We start from the raw sequence: 6,967 nt of genomic DNA, 5'->3' as shown, positions 1-6,967 counted from the left end.
GGCAGTGTTGTGTGTGAGGGATGCCCAGCACCCAGCTCCCTTTCTGTTATCTGGAGGCCACAGGAGGTATTTTATTCATGAGAGAGACACTCAGATGTTCTGATGCTTTTGAGCAGGGCCAAGTTGATATCTTAATCTTGAGATCAACCAGAAGAGCACTGACTGTGGGCATTAAGCCAATTTCAGGATGTTGGCCTTAATTTTTAGGCCTCTCATAATTAAATAGCCCTTCTTCTAAACAAATTATCCACAGAAAGCAGTTCTGCTTTGTTCTTGATAGCCATAGTACAGCTGTGAACACCTGTAGGTATGCCTGAGGGAGCTTCAAGCTGAAATAATTTTGAAACACATTTGTTGTGGGATACTCTTGAGTTATATCTCTCTCTATATATAAGCATATATATATGTATATAAAAAAGCTTGAAATAGTTCACTAGACTTTTTTTTTTTTTAATTAATAAAGCCTATGTTCCTCTGCCACCGAAAACCTTGCCAAGCTGGTGCCCTGCAGCAAGGGGCTGTTTTTCTCCTGGGGATGTTGCGCCTCCCCAGCCCAGTTCTTGCTCAAGAAGTGATTTTATCATGACATGTGTGGCAAGGGAATGCATGGGGTACCAGATCTGGCTTCATTTTCAATGCAGAGGTGGTGTTCCCAAAGCAATGGGAATTTTGAGTCATGTTCATTTTGCGAGACACAAGGTTTAGTTAAATTTGAGTTAAATGGCTAGGTAGGAAATAAAAGGTCTACTGTTATTGTTAGGCAGTACGTTTTTGAAGCAGAGGCCTTGAGCCAAATCCTGGAAGAGACTTAGCATCTGCAGCTCCTGGGGTGTAAGTGGTGGTTGAAGGAGGAGGGACAGTGGCTGTCACCTGTGGCGAACCTTGGTACCTTGGTCCACCTCCACCTGGAGGCACTTCTTAGGCAAAGATAGTATCAGGCTGCACAGCCTGACCTCTGCCTTATGCTTTTGTTCACCGCAGAACATGTCCTCCTTGGAGCTTTGTGCGTTGTATGGGGACAGTAGGTTACACACTGCAGGCAAGTGTATCGTTAGTGTCACCTAGCTGTTAGGGTTAACCCCATTCCTGTCATGTGGGTATTTAGAAACGCATGTGTTGGTGAGCAAATGCACATCACAAACCTTTTCCTCCTGCTCATTACGTGGTTCAACCCCGCAAGATGCCCTCCCCCTTCACCTTGATTTTTCTGTGTAAGAAATGTTCAGCGCCTTGTAGGATGAAACCAAGTATGCTCAGCAAGGTTGATGTCATCTCAGAGGTGCAAACCCTGAGGATCACAAAACGATGTGTAAGTCACTGGGGTTTGGGGAGGCCTGGACCTGTAAGCCTCACCCTGGTGAAATGTCTCAGGAAACTCTCCTCTGAGCTTCTCCAATATTCTCTAGTGTTGGTCCAGCTCAGCCTCAGGGGTCCATCCAGGCCTGCTCAGGGGTTCTGCAAAGGGCAGGTGAGCCCTGCTCAGCTGCACTGTGTCTCTGCAGGCCTCCCTGGCTCATTGCTCAGCTTCTTGCTGAGGTAGACTATCTTTCCACCTCCTTTCCACTTTCTGTCTTTATTAAAAGCCTGCGCTGTGACTCTCCCATATTCTTCTGTGTTATACAATAATAGAATCATTAAGGTTGGAAAAGACCTCTAAAATCATTATGTCGAACTGTCAACCCCACACCATCATGCCTACTAACCCATGTCCCAAAGTGCCAGAGCTACACATTTTTGAACACCTCCAGTGATGGTGACTCCACCACTTCCCTGGGCAGCCTGTTCCAATGCTTGACCACTCCCTCTGTAAAGAAATTTTTCCTAATATCCAATCTAAACCTCCCCTGGTGCAACTTGAGGCCATTTCCTTTCGTTCTGTTGCTAGTTATGTGGGAGAAGAGACCAACACCCTCGTCGCCACAACCCCCTTTCAGGGAGTTGTAGAGAGTGATAAGGTCTCCCCTCAGCCTCCTCTTCTCCAGACTGAACAACCCCAGTTCCCTCAGCCGCTCCTCATAAAACTTATTCTCCAGACCCCTCACCAGCTTCATTGCCCTTCTCTGGACACGCTCCAGCACCTCAATGTCCTTCTTGGAGTGAGGGGCCCAAAACTGAACACAGTATTCAAGGTGCGGCCTCACCAGTGCTGAGTACAGGGGCACAATCACTTCCCTCCTCCTACTGGCCACACTATTTCTGATACAGACCAGGATGCTGTTGGCCTTCTTGGCCACCTGGGCACACTGCTGGCTCATGTTCAGCTGGCTGTTGACCAGCACCCCCAGGTCCTTTTCTACCGGGCGATTTTCCAGCCATTCTTCCCCTGTAGCATTGCATGGGGTTGTTGTGACCTAAGTGTGGGACCTGGTACTTGGCCTTATTCAACTTCATACAGCTGGCCTCAGCCCATCGATCCAGCCTGTCCAGATCCGTCTGCAGAGCTTTCCTACCCTCGAGCAGATAAACACTCCCACCCAGTTTGGTGTTATCAGCAAACTTACTGAGGGTTGTGTGTCTAACTCCGCTGTTCAGGCCATTGCATGTCTCAACCTTGCCATAAATATTGGGTTAGCAAGAAGTAAACTGTTTTTCACCAGTGCTTTGGCATTGCTTGATATTTTTGTGCCACAGAATAAGCCCGTGTTTGTCCAGAAATCCAGAGTTTGGTTCACAGTCAAACTGGTCTTGACTTTCAGACTAGCTTTGGAAAATAAATCCATTAACACATCTCCTGTGGGTATCTTGCTCATAGTTGGCTTCAGTTTGTGGCAGGGATTTTTTTGTTTTGTTTTGGAGGGTTCTTTTTCATATGTTCTTTAGTGTTTTTTTCTTGGCGCACAGCACTGGGATCCTCCCCATTCCCAGGAGCTCCAGACTGAGCATCAACCAGCATCACCACCACCACTGGGCAGGATGGATGAGTTAGCTCTATTGCCATGGTCTTGGTAGGATGCAGGCATCAACAGTATCTCTGCATCACTCTGGTGGGAGTTAAGCAAAGCCTAGGACTTGTGTGGTCCTAGGAAGCAATGAAATTCATAGGGGATGCTCCAGTGCAGTGCTCTTCTTTTCATCTTACCCCAGCTCAAAGTTTATGACTGCCGTGTCCCTGCTTTTGAGGAGGTAGGCAGGTCTCCAGCTGAAAGCAATCCTGGCTGATGTGGATTTGGATAAGGTGTAAGTGGGAAGGAGACTGCATGAGCAAACTGACATACGAATACACTTAGGTAAACAGGTCTGTCTTCCTTTTGAAGGGAGAAAATAGTTTTCCTTCTGTGTGTGTGTTGGGAATTTCCGTGGTTCACCAAATGAGATTTTTGTAAGATTGGCCTGAAACCTATCTTTCTGCACAAGTTTGAATCTGTGTCTCTTGGAAGCGTGTTTGAGAGCTGTTGGTGGAGGAGACAATTCCTGACACAGTGGGACTTGTAAATCCTCAGCCTTGTTCCTGCAGTTGTAATTACTTTCTCATAGTAGGGGAGTTAGCATAAGGCCAAGAGAAAGGGATTTAAGCCAGGGTTTATGACTGGTGTCTTGGAAAAATGAAAAGGATTTTTTATTTTGTAGTTGATGTTGTGGCAACAAAATGGAAGCATTGTATTTAATAGCTGACTCAGTTAATCAAGTTTTTTAGCATTTATCTTCCCACCGTTTACAGGGGGTATTGGCTGGAGCTGCTGAACTACCAATCTCACTTGACCATATGGTAAATTGCATTTAGCAATATTTTTGCCTACACATTATTCTCATTGATTCTTATTGATGTTAGTGTGGAATGTATACTGCTGTTGCATTATTTGTATACAAGGTGCTATTCATTGGAAGGTTAATGCCTCAGTCCTGTACTGCAGCTAAATAAAAGAACCTTTTTCCTTTTCCATAATTAATGAAGAAACATTTGAAAGCCCTGCTGCTGAGGCCAGGCTTAATGGTGCAGTGTGGGTATCAGGCTGGGGCTTCTTGAAGCTACAGGATGCAGTCTGAGATGGAAGATGCCCTTCAACCTCATAGGCTATGTCCACGCAGCCTGTAGATTTGCAGAGCAAAACAGTTGCTGCTGAGAATCTGATGGCTGCACGACACATCTTGCAGGGGAAGTTATCCTGGAGTAGCTCTTCCTGCAGGCCGAGCACCCATCAGGTGTTGGGGTACGTTATGTATGTCCCTGCAGAGTGCTCAGATTTAGGTTCACCCCTGTAGTATTGGGTTTGTGTACTCCACGAGCTCTCTGCAGTGTAAACCAAAGCGTGGTAAATGGGAACAACTGGGACATTCACTTTTAAAGTACTCTAATGCTCAGAACAGAAATGCTAATGGACATTAGTTGATTGCAGGTCTTATAGTAGTGCCTGGAGCCAAATCTGTTTGTAAAAGCGTTGTAGGTGGTTGTCAGTGCCAGCTCTGTTACTCTGGCTTAGGTTGCCTGTAGTCTTTGGTTGGTGTGTGGCTCTGTGGCCATGTTCAAAGCTTCTTGGTGCTTGTCACAAGTGTTGGACTTCCTCCACTGGAGGCCCACTCAAGGTGAGGAACATGCCTTGTTATGCTCCCCCAACACTGCTTTATTTTAGTATGCGTTTTTCTATGTATATGAATTTGGAGTAATTCAGCAGGTCCTATGGAAACACCCTAGCTGTGGAGAGCATCATATTATCCAACTTCCAAATTCTGAATGAGTACAATGATGCTGGGACGAAGGTGGAGTGGTAGAGTGTGGGCTGAGGAAAATGGCTACAGCCAGTGGGAGGAACATTCAGAAGTGGAGGGTCAGGGACAGGCAATCAGAAAGAACCAGGCCACGAAAACGGCGGTGAACCAGCAAAGTGATAGCTCTGTCCAAGTAGGAGGTGGTGCCCATTGACTGGAGAAGAGCAAAGAGATAAGTGAGTTTACCTGAGAGAGACTGGCAGATTCACCTGACAGTTTTATTTGATAAGAGGCACAGAGAAGGTGGGGGACTACTGTTTTTTTACAAAAGGTTGAAGGGAAGAATCATAGCTCTCCTTTATCTTAAGTAAATCTTTTGTTGGGGTGCCACACAGTTATTTAAGAAGATGAGGACTAGTAGGAAACTGGCACAGTGCAAAAGGGACTTTTTAGTGAGAAGTCAGGGACTGGGAGAGGAAAACACACACTGGTAGAGGAGCTACCCACTGGAGTTCTTAGTGGTTGCTCTTGGGATGCTCTTGTTGCCTGTTCTGATGGTTCCTCTTGATGCAACAAGTAGAAGGGTGTTATGGGATATACTCCTGCTCAGAGGGTGGCTCAGAGGTGAACAGTTGCAGACAGGGCAAGGACTGCCTGTGTCTTTGGGGCTTGGATTGCTTACCTTTGCAAAATGAAGGCTGAGAGGCTATGAGTGATCTCTAAAGGTACACTGGGGTAACGACCCGAGCAGGGAAAGGCAGTTCTTGGCACAAGAGCATGTGAGTAAATGCTACCTACTACAGCATTTTGGCTGGAGAGTAGAGGAGTATTGGTGGAGCTTTCCAACAGTGGAGATAAGGCACTTACTTAGAAATTTTTAAGGGAAGGCCTGATGTTATGCCATGGTTGCCTGTGACAACTGGGGCTAGACTTGGCAGTGTAAAAAGCAAGGAATTCTTGCAAATGCTGTGCTTGTGGATTCAGGTAGTGCTGAGGAGAGCTCTCTAGCCGCCTTCTAAAGGTGAGGACAATTGTGAAGCAACATACTTAATTTTCTTCAGAAAGAGTAAGACAAAACTTCCATACCTGGGCTGTGTCCAAGGACATAAATCTTGAAGAGATAGACTCTCTAATGGTTCCATGGATGTCCTCAAGGAGCTGACCCCACTGCTGGCCAAGCTGGTTTGACCAACTGTAGCTTTTAATGAGTGCTGTTCCTGTCTGTGTTAGGTGGACACCTATGCAGATGGTCGAACTTGTTGGCCTGATGAATTGCATAGCAAAATCTTCCCATGGTGTAGCACTGCAAGATATGTCTCTTTCATGGGAAGAGAAACTGCAGAAGGATTTCCTAAAGGATCTCTCCATAGAGAGGGATTTGCTTTACCCTGCTGCTAATCCCATCATAAAGTCCCAAGCAGGGGAGCTGCACCTGAGCTGCTTACATGCTGAAGCCACCGCACGCTGCTGTTTGACCATGCCAGCAGGTCCATACACAGGAATAGTGCAGTTGCTGAAATGGGACCATGGCTGGAAACCCTGCTCCATGGGTTCATTAAATACCCCTGTCCTGCAGTGCTGCTGTCCTGGGTGGGACATGGGAGTTTGGGGAGCCCCACTGTGCTCTCACTTCAGTGCTTGCAAGTGCAAAATAGCTTGAGCTTTTGCCTCAGCACGAGCAAGTTAAAAAAAAAATCAATTCTGCGTGTCCTTTTTCCTAAATTATAACTGTTTCAGCATGCACAGTTGTAGGCAACAGTAGCCTGTGCTGCTGCCTGTGGCTGGAGCTGGAGCTTAGAGAGGAGAAATGACCCAGCGGGTCTGTTTGCCTGCAAATGGTGTCACTGACTGCGGCACGTGGCCATGTGTGCTAGGGAGAGTAGCACGCGTGGTGCCTTATTCTGGGATGTAATGCTCACTTCTTAGTTCACCCCGAGACTTAAAAAAAATGTATATAAGTATGTCTCTCTCTATATATCTGTCTTTTTTTTTTTTTAATTCCCATCCCAGGAAAACCTCTCTGAAATCTGAAAGACAGGCTTTGTGTTTTTGGCTTGACCATTTGTCTGTGGAGTGGGTGGTTATGGAGCAGGGTGGGAGCTGGGGTGGAGTACTGCGTTTCTCCTGGGATCGGGCAGGCTTTGCAGCGTGATGGGGAGCGGGACGTAGGATATGCTTTGGTTTTGTCTGTTTTAATTCCCTGTGCTAAGTCTAGGTGAAGTGCTGAAGGGGACATTTTGTCATGTAAAAAGGTGGAAAGTGGTGAGATTCATTTGTTGAAATGTAAGAGGGCTGTAGCATTGTACCTGTGCAGTGATGCTGT

This window comes from Phaethon lepturus, unplaced genomic scaffold (genome assembly GCF_000687285.1).
Source record: "Phaethon lepturus isolate BGI_N335 unplaced genomic scaffold, ASM68728v1 scaffold19941, whole genome shotgun sequence".
In the NCBI taxonomy this organism is placed as follows: Eukaryota; Metazoa; Chordata; class Aves; order Phaethontiformes; family Phaethontidae; genus Phaethon; species Phaethon lepturus.
The sequence above is the reverse complement of the archived record's forward strand: the minus strand, read 5'-3'. Positions refer to the sequence as shown.